Raw genomic sequence first — 16,717 nt, forward strand, 5'->3', positions numbered from 1 at the left:
ACATTTGTGACCCCTGCCTGCAAGTGATGATGCCTTTGTCGCTAAGAAGTGTAAATTATTAGAATTGTTTCTTCTTCCATGAGTGGTCAGGACTGCCTACTGGAAAGAGTAGCAATACTGAGACAGAACACTCATGCGCATTTGACGAGCCTCTGATCAAAAAATGCCGAAGGGGTCACTGAAGACTGCAGCCTTTTTTACATGCTAAAAAAAAACAACAAAAAAACACGCTAAGCAATTTAGCGCCAGGTGAACATACAGCAGCAACATAGCCATCCCCTGAGAAGAGGCCATCCCTAACATTAGGCGATGGTTAGTAGGCTCCGTGCTTCTCTTTAAAAAATATAATTTATTCCAGTGTGTATATTTGAATGTATTTTGTGTGCATGGTGTCCACAAACAAGAGAAAAAAAAATGACAGCAAAATGCGGATGACGCAACCGCCTCTGGTGCTTCTAGAGCGCTTGTGCTCCTATGGTAAAGACGTGAAGGAATGAATGGAAAGTATGAAAGTAAGGCGTGCACGTCGTCGCCAAGTAAGATTTTAGCCACAATAGGATTTTAAGGGAAAAGGTAGAGGCAACACAAAAGGAACCACAACAGGTAATGTCACTGGCAATAAAACTTGCCCCCCTCCCCCCTTCCCCCCCCCCCCCCCTCCCTCTTAGTAGGCGCCTATGTGCGCTGAACTGAATAACTAGCCTGGGTTACGTGTCTATGGCAACTGTTACAGCTCTGAAAGACGGTGAGAGAAAGCTATAGGCGACAACAGCAGGGAAGACGATGAGAACAAAGAAAAAAATTCCCCGCATTTCCCCGAGGGGAAGAATGTGAAAGTGCGAATGCACGAGTTGAATTTGCGCGGTTCGGTAATGTTCGCGAAAGAGAGATCACACACACACACACACAACTACAAAGAAAGAAAGATGCATTTATTCACAGACACCTATTTGTGTTGTCGTTGTACTTGATTGCTAGAGCGGATCTCAGCTTTGAAATTTCGTGTCTGTACTCCTTTAAGCGGGTGCATTAGCCCTTCTCACGCCCGATTCCTGGCCAATCCCCCACGTGGGTATGTGATGCGGACATCGCCGGTGGACGCAGGTTCAGGGTCGCTTAAGAAGTGCATTGCACTTAAAAGCGTTTCGGCTCGTACAGGTCTGAGATGCGTTGTTAACGTGATCGAAAGCTTACAGCTGAGTCCGTTCTCATCAAAGCTTTGTTTTTTTATGTCATGCTTCAGCATCGAAACTTTTTATGAGCAGGAGATGTTTCACACAGACACGCGACAAATGTGAAGCCATTACGAAGCAAGGTCAAATTGAACACCGACGCGTCCGCTTCCTTCAAGAAATGGCTTCTAGACGTTGAGTGCTAAAAGTGTCGCGCGATAATCGACCTCTTGACCGTGTATCAGCTTGCCCTTTCACATACAGAAACGTAGCAAATGTTTTTATCAGGGGGTATTTGGGACACACGGAACGCCGCTACTTTGTGAGTACACGCAGATATGCTGGCGGCGCTTATTTTTCACGCATCTAAACGGTAAGAAGTCGGAGTTTCAATGTTTTATACCTACCTTCGTCGGGTAACGCGAGCGAAGCTCGTCCTTGGGAAAGAAGAACAGCGGTCTGAGAAGAAATTGGACGCGCTGCGGTAATGTAGCACGTCCAGGCGACAGTAGAACATTCAAAATACACAAGCGGTAAGTTCCCGAACCTGCGCATATCAATGCATGATGATCATGAATATAGTGGTCATCATTGATGAGAAAATGAGGTCACTAGCTTTGACCTCATCTCAAACTCAAATCCCTTTCATCGTCATCACCCCAACCTGAGCATGGGTGAACCTCTGTATACAGCTAAAAATTAATCGGCGCTAAAACAGGGACGAGAGGAACACGTTGTGAGTTACGTGTTCCTCTCGTCCCTGTTTTAGCGCCGATTAATTTTTAGCAGTATGTACCAACTCGCCCACATCAAGCTTTTGTTACTCTGTATACAGCTCACCTCAACCTCATTATTAAAATATCTTTGCATACGAGTTGCATCCGAGTAGCTTGCATTAGGTAAGTGTAGAACTGTCATTTCATTTTCTTTTTATGGTTTGTAACTGTATCTTCAATTTAACTGGTGGTCCGGCAACCATTCAGCCGTTGCCGGCTTCTTCTCCGTTCTTCTCAACCTTCTTCTCCGTTGTATATTTACTCCGGTACAGAAGTACTGTAGCGCTAGCAACAAAAGCACGATGGAGAAAAGACAGAAAGAAGAAAAAAAAAGCAACATTTGTTCGGAGACCGAAAGCATATCCATAATATTTGAATGGACACTGGCTGGATCAAAGGACAGGTCTTAACAATGAGGACAGCGTACACACACACGCCTAAAGACGCTATTACTCCCATACGTGGTTACATTGGTCAGAATTCAGTGAATAGATACATAGCAAAGCACTCCGCACTTTTTCAAGGAGTACTGACACGAAATTATCGTGTTAAGTTTTCTTTTTTTTCTTTTTTTGCTGCTATGCGTGCCTACCAGCCCACTAATCATAGAATGACGCATTAGACGGTCGAGCGCAGCGAAAACAATCATTTACGGCGTCGTTTATTCGTGTCAGTTTCGGTTTCGACAAAACGGACGCCGAGCGGCCGCCATGACAGGAGGACGTACCTGACGTCACCATTCTTACCGCACTGTTGCCGCTGTGGACGCGCGCGCCAGCCGAGGTCGCGCGCCCGGGCAGCATGACGTCAGTCGCAAAACCATACACGGCGTAGCAGAGCGCGCCAACCGCATCCAGCGCGTCGGCTACGTCACGGGAGCCCCGACGTCGGCAGTTTGGGGCAAGGAGAAGATGATGTCATGCTAGCCCGCTCTGGGCTTCCTTGTGCGGGCAAAGATTAAAATGGATTTAAAATGTTATACTGAACGGTTACTGTTGAAACTTGCTGGGAGATATCTTCTGATAAAAAGGAAGCATTTTACATAGTTATCTAAGCTTTAAAATTTCGTGTCACTACTCCTTTAAGGACTAAAGTTTTTCGAGCCCATAGTCCCGTAGAAAAGCAACAAAACTCTCGTTCCCTAAAGCCGCTCCCTAAACCCCGCCTTCACGTCGAACAAGAGGCAGGGGCCTGCTGCTGACGTTCTAGCCAAAGGCAGATGCTAAGCTCAAGTTGGATGATCTACTGCTCAGGGCACGTTGGGTAGAGCAGTGAACCGTACAATCTAGCATTAGCTTTAAAGCAGCGTGCGCAAGCCCTGGGGCATTCGGGTGCAGGCGATATAGCACTCCACGGGTCCATTTTCTCAGACCATGCCGGCAACAAAATTTACAATGCCGTTCCAGAGCGGGTCCAGCCACTCCGACAGTTTCACGGCCCACACAGTGTACGTGACAAGAACATTCTGCAGAAAAAGAAGTTCGGTCGTGTTGCATAGCGAATGACCTGCGCTGGCTGCTTCGCGGTTTACGTGTTACCTTGTTACCAGAAGGACCAGGCAGCTACTGAATAAGCGACGTGGTGCTTCTGACGCACTGCCAGAATGCGAATTTCATTGGTTTCGCACGAAGCCAACTGTGGTGGATGAGTAGGAGTCCCAGCATTACACAGATCTGACCTTTTCTGTTCCTCTAACACTCCCATCACTCTTTGTTTGGACAGCTATCTAAGAACCTGTACGGGGCTTCATAAACCCACGCGAATCTCTATCGTGGTGATTGTTGCGGAATTATGGAAGATGAGGAGAGCGACCGCCTACTATCATGGCCATCAGGGGCTAGAGGGGGAAGAAGCTAATAAACCTCGGTCCGGCTCAGCCATGGCCTCGCGTACGCGTCCCGTTCCATAACATTTCTGGGTGCCGTGAAACCCGGGAACGACGGACCAGCGGACTTCACGGCGCAGCGCCTTCAAGGTAGTGCGTGGCCTCAGGCACGTCGGATCTTCTCATTTCGGAGGCCTCACCCTTGAACGGTGCCTGCCATGGCTGCGTGCTGGACACAGACCCCCCACCTAGAACCCGGAGATGAACCCCACCCATCGGACAGCCCCGACCCTTGCTTTGCTGCGATCTCTGGTTTAGATGACAGGCAGGTCGTGGACCAACTTATCAGTTCGCGGGTCATCCTCCGGGCGGACATAACGGAACTAGCCAACACCACTATTCGGGTCTTCGAATCGTCACCACCGAATATAAGTATGCTCCTCGATTTGCACCGTATGGTTGAACAAAAACAGGATCAACTTCGAAATCTTGACGGGCAGATACAGAACCTTCTGGACTTTGACAGCTTCGTAAAGGACTTACAAGAGGCCGACGAATACTCATACACGGTCAGTCGCGCTATGGTTTCGTTAAAGGAACGAATTGCTCTGGCACCTTTGAGGACGTCGTTCACCCCGACGAAGACTTTTTCTCTACCTCAACACACGCAGGGGCCTTTGAGAGGGGGCACCTCCCTGAAAAAGGACGCGGCCATTGTAGCACTCCCATTCGCAACAAGGGCTGCTTCAGAAACCGCGAGTTCGTCGTGTTCAGCGGAAGAGAACACGGAGCAGCACAGCGTCCCTACATTTGCAACGTCGTCGGTGAACCAGGCGGCGGGACGTAGCCGCAATACCGAGTTCGACAAAGCAGCCGGCGCCGTGCCATTCCGTCCAAGTGAGGAAAATACCATCCAAGACTCGCATGCTCTCGGGGCCAAGCCCAAAAGGCCATCGCGCACGCGCAAAACTCAGATGAAGTCAACGGATGACAGGTGTCCCGCGTGCAACGAGAAGACATTCACCCGTGTGCCAGCGTTACGAAACAAGTGGCTCGGCAGTAAGTCTTTGAAGAAGCGAATTCAAGCACGTGAAAGACAAGCGTCCGCTCGACCGCCTGAAAACAGAAAACGCAGATCCATTGCGACGATACAGATGCAAGTGGTTAAAACTCAGCCAGTACGCAGAAAGGAACGTCGAAGGCGAACAGGAAAAGAAAAGGGCACCACTGACCAGAAGGTTCAGGCTGTATTCCGAACACGATTTGTCCATGCTCACTCGAGGATTAACTTTACTGCATCATTTATAATACAGCCTGACTCAAGCAAAACTTGGGGTCCCGTCCTACCAAAGAAAGTATCCAGAAGAAGGCATCGAGCCTCGAAGCATCGATGGAGGGCAAAGCAGGCGCAAACTGCCGCCTGTCGTCTTCAAAGGAATGACACTGGACCACCCATCTATGGCAGAACCTACACTAACCTGTTCTGAACTTACCCACTAGTGTCACCGTCGGGGGTGGGAGTATGTTGCGGAATTATGGAAGATGAGGAGAGCGACCGCCTACTATCATGGCCATCAGGGGCTAGAGGGGGAAGAAGCTAATAAACCTCGGTCCGGCTCAGCCATGGCCTCGCGTCCGCGTCCCGTTCCATAACAGTGATTGCTGTTGTAACGAAGCGCCACTGTACAACTGCTTAATCTGTAGCGGCAGATGGTCCAAGATGCTGCGACACCAACATCGAGACCTTGACGAAAACTGCAAGAAATGCGGCGAGCCAGCCACGCTGTTCCACGCCACATGGTCTTGTCCAATCATATGGGGAACAGGCACCAGCAACTCCTCAACGCAGCCTGCTACACTGGATACATGGGAGGCGGCCCTGGCAAGCTCATCTCTACAGGACCAACTCAACCTGCTGGAGAGAGCGAAGACAGGCACACTAGCCACTGGAGCCCTGGACCTAGGGTTCCACCCATGAAATCCACTCCCCTCTATTCCCTACCCCATTCCCTCCTTTTCCTATTCCTCAATAAAGTTTGTTCAGTCAGTCAGAAGCGGCAGATTGCTTTTTATGGCCGAGCTCTTTTGTGGCTCCTTTCGCCGAGGGAATCGACGTGCTGATAACGGATGAGTCAGCTGTTACCAAACCATTGACATAAATGCGTTTGCAGTCCTTATAAGCTGTAAAAGAGTTCTCGAGGGTCGGTATGAACATTCCGGAAACTGCGATGAATATATCCCAAGGCTCGAGTGTCCATGGCGGGGAAGGCCGGCTTGACAGGTTGTGAAAACTGGTCAGAAGCAAACATGCTGTGGATAAAAATATCGAAATTGTACGATTGCGATTGCACCGACGCTTGTTTCCATTTCGGCTTCGGGCCTTCGAGAGAGCAACAGTATCATTGCTGTAGAACGTATTTCGCATAGTGCTGCCGTACTACCCCGCCTCACGGATGGCACTTCCGGCTCCTAGTGCGCATGCGCTGTAGCCGGGCAGGTGTCTGACAATGGAATTCTCGCTATGGTGCGTCGCTGGTAGCAGCTGACGGTCATTGCGACAGCATACGTCCACTAACAAGTAACTTACCAGAACATTGCACAAGTGGCGGCCTCTTTGTGAGTCCGAGCCACTTACGAGCAAAGCTGGAGGATATCGCGCTTTGTCTTAAAGGAAAGGAAGCTTGCGGCGTTTTTTTTATTATTATTTGTTCCCGTGACGACACACGTCAACGACCGAACCGGACGTTAACAGGCTCTCTGTGATACACTCCCGAAGAACCCTGATAGTAGGGGCCGAGTAAGTGCTGGTGACCACCATAGGTTGCCCGTGTTGTTTTAAAGCCTACGACGAGTGTGTTCGCCTCCGCAGGAATAACACGCGGAGGCCACTTGACTCGATTGGCCTGGCGTGTCCCCGAGCTCTGGCCATGCCGCCGCGTTATGGAGCGATTCGAGAATAAATAAATAAACATGGGGGTGGGTTAGAACTCGAAGCTATCGAGGGTAACGGCCGAAATGCAAAGGAGGCGGACAATAACGACCCTTCCTGATTTGTCAACAGTCGGAGAGGGTCGAACGCCCGAACTCAACTAAACCGTACGTCACCAAGGCGTAGGACTCAATGCGCCAAGGAAGCAAGCAGTCGTATACGACATGAGGACGACGACCCGAACGATTTTTTGAAATAAAGAAAGTGTAAATATTTACGCTTAGCATGCAAGAAAAGCAGGCACCACAACAAAAATACTATTATGTGCGCCTAACTCTATTCGTCAATTTGTAACTGTAAACCCGCTACTGGCGTGTGCACTCGGTGCAAGATACAAAATTGTCTTAAGTTGTGAGCGGCCACATAGAATCGCCGATCGCACGGTAAACTGTCGTTGCGACTTAATTTTTTGAAAACCAGTTGCGAGTGAAAGCTGCACATGCCATCTCAGCCCCTACAAAGTTCATCTGGAAAACTGCGAGTATATAGTTAGTCGAGCATAAATTGATTGATTGTGCGGTTTAACGCGCCGACGCAACGCAGGCGATGAGGCGCGCCGTAGTGGAGGGTCCCGGATTAATTTTGACCACCTGGGGATCTTTAACGTGCGCCGAAATCTCATACACACGGGCGTTTTTGCTTTTCGCCTCCATCAGAAAAGCGGCCGCCGCGCCCGGGAATCGAACCCGCGACCTTGTGCTCAGCAGCACATAGTCGAGCATAAACATCGTAGCGTGAGATAATGATGATCCGGGTGAACTAACGACGGTTTTGTAAACAATACTGGAATAGTTATTTTAGTATTTGTGTATTCGCTGGATATTCCGGCAAGGGAACCACGTGGGTCAGCAGGCGGCTCAGAAAGCTGCCGGTAACGAATCCGCTGAAAAAAAATTAGCAGTGGCTTAGCTCGGCTATGCCAGGATATACGTAGCGTGAGCTAAGGTTCAGCTGGTTATTCTTAGGTTTCCTGGTTGTCTAGGATTAGCTGATTATCATGCTTACTGCTGCTAAAACGATTTCCAATCCAATCCAATCCAGTCCAATCCAGTCCAATCCAGTCTAGTCCAGTCCAGTTCATCGCTGCTCCTCGCGCATGCACAGCTCAGCTCTCCAGGAGCCACGCGAAACTGCTCAACCTCAGCCAGTGTAGCCCAAGCTACAAAACACTCGGGGTCAGCCGATAACATGGCTACCAAAACCTATGCGGAACCTATTCGATACCTTGCGGCATTAGCACACGTACGCTGCTGCACAAATCGCGCAAAAAATGGGTAAAAATCAGAAATAAACAAAGTAAAAATAGGGCGAAAAGTGTGAAATGATATCTCCCTCCTTTTTTTGTTCGGTCTTCTTGTATCTAATATTTTTTTTTAATAAAAGAAAAAAGTAAATTTACTCTCAGTTGAGAATAGGCACTTTACTTAACATCTCCTATGCCCACCCTAACCATGATTACGAGACTAGACGCCCCCCCCCCACCCCCCCCCCCCCCCCCCTGATACTCTAACTCGACTTTCCCGCCATCCATTGCGCGAGCTTGTTGGCTCGAATAAAAAGGTGACTGCGTCCTAACGTGCTCCTCAGTTCTGAATAGGAAAAGCCGTTTTCTTGGAGAGAAAACTTTCTTGCAGCCCATGCAGTTCACGGGCAACCTTCACAATAACATTTAACACTTCCATACTAGTTAGGGCGTGAGTCAAGAAGACACGATCGAGGCCACCCTGACTTGCCTAGAACACTCCCCCCCTTCCTCCACTCCCACCACGGAACACCGCATTGACCCGGTGTGACGCGCTGTACCGGTGAAGACTATTGGGCAGGGACACTTGCGCAGCACAAAGTTTTCAAAATGAAGTCTCTCTCTCTCTCTCTCTCTCTCTCTCTCTCTCTCTCTCTCTCTCTCTCTCTCTCTCTCTCTCTCTCTCTCTCTCTCTCTCTCTCTCTCTCTCTCTCTCTCTCTCTCTCTCTCTCTCCAGAATTGCTCATAGCCTGCGTTGAGGGCAGTCATGGGCACGTTACCAGTAAGAAGTAACATTGTTAACGTTACAGTTACTAAAGCCAAAAAAAGTAACTCTGTTACAGTTACAGTTACAAAATTTTTAAAAGTAACTTGTTACAATTACAGTTACCGTGAAAAAGTAACGTCGTTGCTTTTTTGTTTCTGTATCCCAAACCAAATGATAGAGCTCATTTTGCGTTAACGTACGAAGACGTGTGGGTAGTCAAAATTGGACGTGGTAAAACCGTAGACGTAGTGAACCTAAAAGAAGCCACGCAAGCCCAACACCAACTACCTTTGCATGCGCCTTATTTTGTTCCATCAACGTTTTTGTGTATGCACCCTTGAAGACCGGGAATTTATTTGCGAAACTTATTGTAACTCAGGATGAATGTTTTTAAAAGTTGGCACGCGAGAGCTTCCCTCGTGTTTCCCCATTTTCTTGTCTCTGCTCGCTCAAGACGAAAGAATAGTTTTAGACATCCCCTCTAAGAACGCCCTGCGACCTCGGTCTTCTGCAGGAAATATAATCCATCTTCTTAGCGACCTCCTTTCCTAAATTGTACGGAGCCGTGTTGTGTAAAGGTAAAAGGTGGAGATAAAAGTCCGAAAACGTCAAAAGCGCGAAATGTATGTCAGCTTTAACGAGTGTTGCTATTGGATAGTTTTCTATAAAAAAAGAAAGCAACTGTAACGGTATTTTTGGTTACAGTTACTCTGTAAAAAGTAGCAGTGGTAGAGTTACAAGTTCTTCAAACTTAAAAGTAACTAGTTACAATTACAAGCTACAGAAAAAAGTAACTAGTTACTACCCAAGTCTGGTAGATGGAATACTTAGGAAGCTGATGAAAGAAAACCTGGGGAAAGAACGGCGCAGTCGTGACAGTGGCAGCCGAAGCACGCCGTGCCACCTCTGCGGTAACAGGTTTCCACTCCCCGCGCGGGGTTGACGTGTTGCGTTGCTTAGGTTTGTGCAAGGAAGGAAAGAAGCAAGGAAATAAATAAACTTTACTGTGTGCAATGCACACTTCGTCGAGGCCTCTTCTTGGGAATTATCATCATCATCACCATCACCAGCCTATCTACACCCACTGTAGGGCAAAGGCCTCTCCCATTAATCTCCAATTATCCCGGTGCTGTGCTAATGGCGACCAATTTCCCCCCGCAAACTTCTTGATCTTGTAGGCAGGGCTGGCCGTCGCGTAACGAGGCGGGCCGCCCGCACCCACAAACGTTGCACGTCACCTGTGGCCGTCGGGCCAGGGCCGCGGAGAAAAGAGACGCAGACGCAGTGCTGGCGTTCTAGCCTGGAAAACCCACTTCGTCCTCTTCTTCTTCAGAACACGCAATAGCATAGCGGTGACGATGGCGCTGTTGCAGATGCTGCTACAATCTCATCCTCCCATCTAACTTTCTGCCGCCCCCTGCCACGCTTGCCTCTTTCTTTGGAAACTAAGTGTTAAACGTGGAAATCTCTGGCGCCCGGCACAACTGCCGTCTTTGCGCTGTTGTATATAGTTACAAAGGCAATAAAATGGTAATCAACCTGTATCATGCTTTACTCACTCGCTATATTTATTCGAAGAAGCGCAAAAAAGCCGTTGTAGAGACTGAAACCGGGGGAATTTTCTGCTTTCTTTCCACGAAGCACTGCAGACAACTGCTTTTTTTTTCGGAGAGGGCGTTCTGTAGGAACAGTGTTACGCAAGGCAAGATTAAACGTTTACCGTATAAACTAAACGGGATGGGTTGCAAGTGTTGACACTGCAATATATCTCGAAGCAGCAGGCCTGGCTCTGCCGGGAGGCACACAAATACAAAGAAGAAAATAAAATAAATGACAACAAAAGTGGTGTTTCCCGCTCTCCTCGCGATTTAAAATTGCTAAACCAGGGCATGATCGAATACGCGCCCGGTTTCGAAACACGTCGAAAGAAGCAACATACTATAGTCGAACGCCTCGGGTGTTGAGCCAGTGGTTTCAGCTGAAAAAAAAAAAAACCTGTAAGCCGAAATCCGCTAATTTGTAAAGTTTTCCCTCTTTGTTTTGTAGAACTACTGAGAAATCCTTTAAGGATTCTTTTATGATGAAAGCGTTGCGAGAACTTCTCAAGCGCGAAAGAAGGGACATCTTGCGTATTACCTACTACAAGATGCATGTGAAGTGTTCAGTAGAAAAAAATTGGCGGGGAAAGAGCGTTATTCAATACCTTATTAAACAAAAGTTTGTCAGGCGACACCTGTGCTTATACGGCGATTTCTTGGATTCGGATGTCAATTGCCGGAGCCTGTCAGATTATTTTGTTGTTTTACTACTTCCAAACACTGGGTTCTTAGTGCGGGATCTAGTTCACTGCCTCCCACCTTTCAAAGCTGAACTGCTTCGGGAACGCGTCATGTTGGGAGATTACTTCACGCTGATGTGCAGAATGGTCGGGCGGTGGTAAAATTGTAACAAGTGGAATTGTCAGGAAGTTCGTTGCGGTAAAGTTTAAATGTTGATTAAGCGAGGAATGAAGCTCATATGCGGTGGCGGGGCGATAAACCCGCTCGTGGAACATTCTTGACTTATTTCCTTATTTAATTAGAATTGGCTACGATGTCATAACATGCGCATAAGTTGCCCCCCTACAGCGACAATACCGGTTCTTCCGGTACGATGCAGAGCGGTAAATAAACGTGTTGATGGGCTGCGCACCGCCCCTAAACCAACCTAAAAGATATTCAAGGGGCCATGCTGACAAAATACAAGTTGGGGTTATTCGAAATATTTCGTGTTTTATAGTGCCCCCAGCGCTTATCCGGCAGCAAAGGATGCTGTATTCACTGAGAAATTAATTAATTTAGGTTAAAACTTTATTTCTCCGGTCCCGCGAAATCACTTGTTTTCGTGACGTCTGCCATGAAGTCACCAACAGAGGTATTGAAAGGAACTTTCAGTGCATCGTTAGGCTCTTCAGCCTTGCGTCGGTCCGCCCAGATGGCTCTGCCATTCTGAGCCGCGGACCATTGTCCACCGTTGCTTTGTTTTCGACCGTATTTGCACCACCTGGCTTGCTTTTGCTAAGGTAGAAAGTAATCGTGAAACATGGGGTATGCTCCACAAACAGGGTCCCGTAATACAACGTCGCTTACGCCAATCGGACAGTGTCGTGTAAGACAACTAAAGGCGGTGGACCCCTGTGCGGCTAAAACAAGTATAGTTCGCCCAGTACCAAAATAAGTGCGCACCGGTACGTCTATGTTAACGTGTATTTGCATAACTTCCACTGTTTACTGCACCATTCTTATTGCTTTAAAATGAATGTGTATTACATTTAAGCGCGAACAGCTCGTTCGGGCAGCTTATAAGCCCTGCCTAATTTGCGTAGTGGAGGCTTCGCCGCACAGCCGAGGAGTGTTGCAAAAAGCACTGCGGAGGGCTGATTCGTAACAGAACCCAGGCCGTTCGCACCAAAACCCGCGACTCTACCCCTTGGCTACTCAGAGGGCACAGCGGGTGTTTTAGCAGTTGCTCAAGAGAACAGCCGCCTGTTCTAAGTAACCCAGTAGGTGGCTCTAGGTGCGTACAGGAAGGGGCGGGCTTGTACCTATCTGGAAACGGTATATCGCTTCCAGCACAGCCCTGCGGGGTAAATTTATGTACTATAACTTTACACAAGATAACACGGGCGAGATATATGCAATAACAGAAACAATAAATGACAGACGCTTTGGCTGCGAAAGTTGCATAAATTCCGGCTTATAAAGCGTTCCCTTTGCCTACTGCGGGTGTGTGCTACACGATGGGTATGTAACTCTTTGGAAGGTTGCAGAGGGCGAACAAGATTCCGAGAACACGGCTGCAGACTGCTTGTGGTTCCCGACCTATACTGACTTGTAACCGGAATGTCGCATCGGGACTTAGCACGAAACAAAAACAATTCCCGGGGAAAGCGTTGGCATTACTCTGTTAAAGGGGTGACTGGGAATTTTAAAGCGAAGCTTTTTACTTCTACCCTCCAAGGGTTCTGTTGCGACCGTTGGTGTCAAGAGGAAACTCCCGCGAACGAATAAAAGAATTTACTGGCACTGCCAGGAATCGAACCTGGACCGAATAGAGAAACGGAGCGAGAGCCCGTTGTTTTACCGATTGAGCTTCGAGCCCATGCGGAGATGGGGAGATGAACGGTACACTCACCGAGCACATCTGCGGGTTTATCCCTGCGTTTCGGTGAATTCCACGTGATAGCTTCCCGTCACCTCTCGCGCCGCTCTCTGCGATCCGCCCACGGCGCGTGTACCGGCCATGTGCGTGCCTTACGCATGCTCTAGGAGTTATTAAAAATTAAAGGAGGCTCACTCCAAAACATGGCATCTCACTTCTCCGTCTCTGGAGCCGCCGACGGGGGCGACGAGATCGGTGGCAGAGACAGAGGAGAATTGAGATCGTCCAAAACCTTGTTTGAGGTTCTGTTATATTTTATATAAAAAAAGACTTTACACCCATGTGCTCCACTGATGCAACTCATCTAACCACCAGCGAAGGATAATGCATAGATATGACCTTAACAAAGGATATCTCTTTTAAGTAAGAAAGGATGTTGTTAAGTGCATTTCACTTGTTTCTAGTTTCACTTTTGTAAAGACACGTGTGGGAATTCAAGTGACATCGCATAGGTAATCGTTCTGGGGGTCGTTTACACCTTCGCTTTCCAACCATCTTTACAAGGTGGATTGGCGCGCTTTTTTTGCGCATCACGCCCCGTCTTTTCAATATTATTATTATTACTTTTTTGCGCTCATCAGGCGAAGCAAGCTAGGGAGAGCGACTTTGCTAACATCGCCTCACCCAATAAAGATATCTCTTTATTTCTCTCTCTCAATACCTACAGAGCTGATCATACCCACAGAGGGCTACTGCTAAACACTTTTCATGAAATGTTCCGCTCCGTGCCAGTCCCCAAACCCCAACAACGTTACCAAAATAGTACTTACAGTCATTTCATTGTTACTCATAATACAGGCCGCTAACACGATTCAACCACCTCCTCCGCACTGATTATCCCCCAAATTTTTATTACACATTTATTTCTCACTTTTTTTCGAGCTTAGCCATGGTTGAGTGGCGCTTCTACGTGGACTCGCCACTGTGGCCTTTTTTTTCTTCTTCTATTTATCACCGTTCGCTATCTATAAATTCTGCCTCCTCCGCTAAATCAGTTTTGGTAACTGAAAGCAACCTTTTCCTAAGTGGGGGCTTAGGTTTATGTTTCCCATAAAAAGGCCTTCGGATTGCAGATCATTGTTATAGCAGCAAAGCTTGCCGCAAAGACAAACATGAGACCGAGAAAATCTGATGACGCTTCAAAACGAAACTTTCACTTTCTCCGAGCATCGCCTAGTCCCGGACCGCGCGGGCGGAAGGCACGTGCTGATGCGAATGAACTTTCCGTCTTGAAGGCGAAAAAAATATGAGAAGTGGAGGCACCGTGCGTCGTGATGAATTCAAACGCAGCACAACAACCGATAAGCCTCAAGAGGAATCACGTATTTTGCTCTTTGAACGTCGATACCACCGCTGCCGGAATCCGTGGCCAGAGCCTCAACAAGTCAAGATGGGCCGCCCTCATCGCCTCGCTTTTAGACGCGCGCCACTCTCGAGGAGATCTGTGGAGCTTGAAGCAGTGAACGACCTCTGCGATGCGCCGCGAGTGTTTTGCCCCGTGCCATATAGCAAGCTCATGTCAGGATAATTGCCTCTCTCGCCCGTAGTCCACTTAACCGGCGGGGAAATCCGCGGCGGACAGAAATCATCCGGAAATCGATGACCGCGTGCCGCTGTACGTTTGATGACTCACCGCCGCGGGCTTTGAACCGCGTGCTCCGCTTGGTGGCTCTTTAGCGCTTGCGCAGTCGGGTGCTCCGCGGGTTATGACTTCGTCTCAGCACCACGCCCACGCAATCTTTTCCTGCTCGTCTTACTAGGGCATGCCCACTAAATTGGACTCGCTGGATGGTTGTGTGAGCTTACGCGAGTAGTACACATTTCGTTACTTGGAAGCCACGGTATGTATCAACTCACTGGGTTATTCTGCACTCATCCTTTTGCTGCTCGAAGTGAGGTGCTGAGACGCATAGACATATATTGATTTTTTTTAATACGAAAGTGTTTTATGCCTGGTTGCACAAAGATTTGACTGATGTCTTATCCGTCACGGAAATTACGCCAGTACAACGAAGCAAGCGGCCTTTAAAGGGTGCACCCCTGCACATAGGATCTTCTTGCGGGGAAGCAGCCTTTAGCACTAAAGAGTACGTTATACCAGAGTCCTTATTGAAGGACTCTGGTTATACTTAGGGTTGTTCGTTTTCGGGTTTTGATATTTTAACATGAAAGTGTATTATGCTGGGATACACTAGGATTTCACTGACGTCATATCCATCACGGAAATTACGCCAGTACACCTTTGCCCAAGCGGCCCGCCAGCAGGACGTCGCTCACCAAGCACACCCACGACACATCCGCCGACCCGCAAATCATGCTCATTTCGCTGTAGGTTTCCCTGCACATTTCACTTCCATGTGTTAGCGCTTCATATGACAGATGAATCGACCCCAGTTTTTTCGGTAGTAGCCGGAGTGAGCAAATAGTTAAATACGTGGACTGGGCGAGTGCTGGTTGAAGACGGCTAAGGTCCAAGATTTTTTTGTTTCTCAATCATCGATACGGAATTATTAAGGGATGGGTATAGCCACACGCCGTATTAAGAGGTGGGTAACCGCACGCACGCACGCACGCACGCACGCACGCACGCACGCACACACACACACACACACACACACACACACACACACACACACACACACACACACACACACACACACACACACATGCGCGCGCGTTCCCGCGCACGTACGTACGTGATGACTTTGAAACACTAGCTGATTGTAAAACCAAAATCGCGATCTATTTCCGGAGTATGTGGACGACGTTCTATCGTTACCATCACAGAGTGGATCTCCTGTCGCGTCCTATCAAAGCAAACAAAAAGCTAAATAAATTGCTTTCGGAAACACGAATTTCTCTCGTCTGCCGAAAAGCCCCCCCCCCCCCTCCCCGTCTTTGATCTTTGATTCGGAAGCCCTACGCTATATTGTCCCGCTTTTAATTACCCGCTCTACAGAAGCGCAACTAACGACGGGATTAAATTAAAAAGTTCGAAAATACTAAATCAGAATGTTTAATCCTCTTTTGATGCCAAGCGGAGATTAAAAATGGGAGAGCCGAGACCGTGATGCCTAACCAGGAGTTATAAGCCCACAGTGTGGCACGTGCCCGCGGAGGGGCAGGGCAACGTTTTAAAGGCAGGACGTGCCGTCCGTGGAAAAAAAGCACGGCCCACGTCGACCCACTGATTGACGCAAATGAACCAAAAGTGCTTGTTCGCGCACCAGGGACAAATCTGCACCGCATCGTTCCAAATTATTTAACTAAGTTTGTAGGGCTAAGGTTCCATGTATTTTTTATGTGTGCGAATGAAAGTTCACGTGTATTTGAAGCGCGAGGTTTTCTATAGCGCGAGATGTTGGAAAACGAACGTCCCCCGCGTGTATGGCATTCGCTCTCAGTCACAAGTCGCACGCCGTTCAAGACATTGAAGGAGAACTCAAACCTATACGTCTCATCACTTGAATATTCATTTTGAGCAGATTGTATAATAACAAGCGCCGTTTTTAAGATCATAACGTGACTTAGACCTCGACGTTATACGTCAGATCACTTAGATTCTCAGTAGAGTCTCATGTAAGCAGATAAGATAAGTGTAGTCTAAGGCACTAAAGGTTTCTTGAAGGCCCCCGCTGTGCGACCGTCGCCTCAGCCACGTTTACAGTCGCACCGCCTTCTCTTCTTTGGAGTCCAAGCTCTTGCGTGACTAGTTTCCTCCAGTTCCTCGGGGCAACGATCCCGTG

The sequence above is a fragment of the Haemaphysalis longicornis genome, unplaced genomic scaffold (genome assembly GCF_048455015.1).
Source record: "Haemaphysalis longicornis isolate Haplotype H1 unplaced genomic scaffold, Haemaphysalis longicornis Haplotype H1 scaffold_2, whole genome shotgun sequence".
NCBI classification, from domain to species: domain Eukaryota; kingdom Metazoa; phylum Arthropoda; class Arachnida; order Ixodida; family Ixodidae; genus Haemaphysalis; species Haemaphysalis longicornis.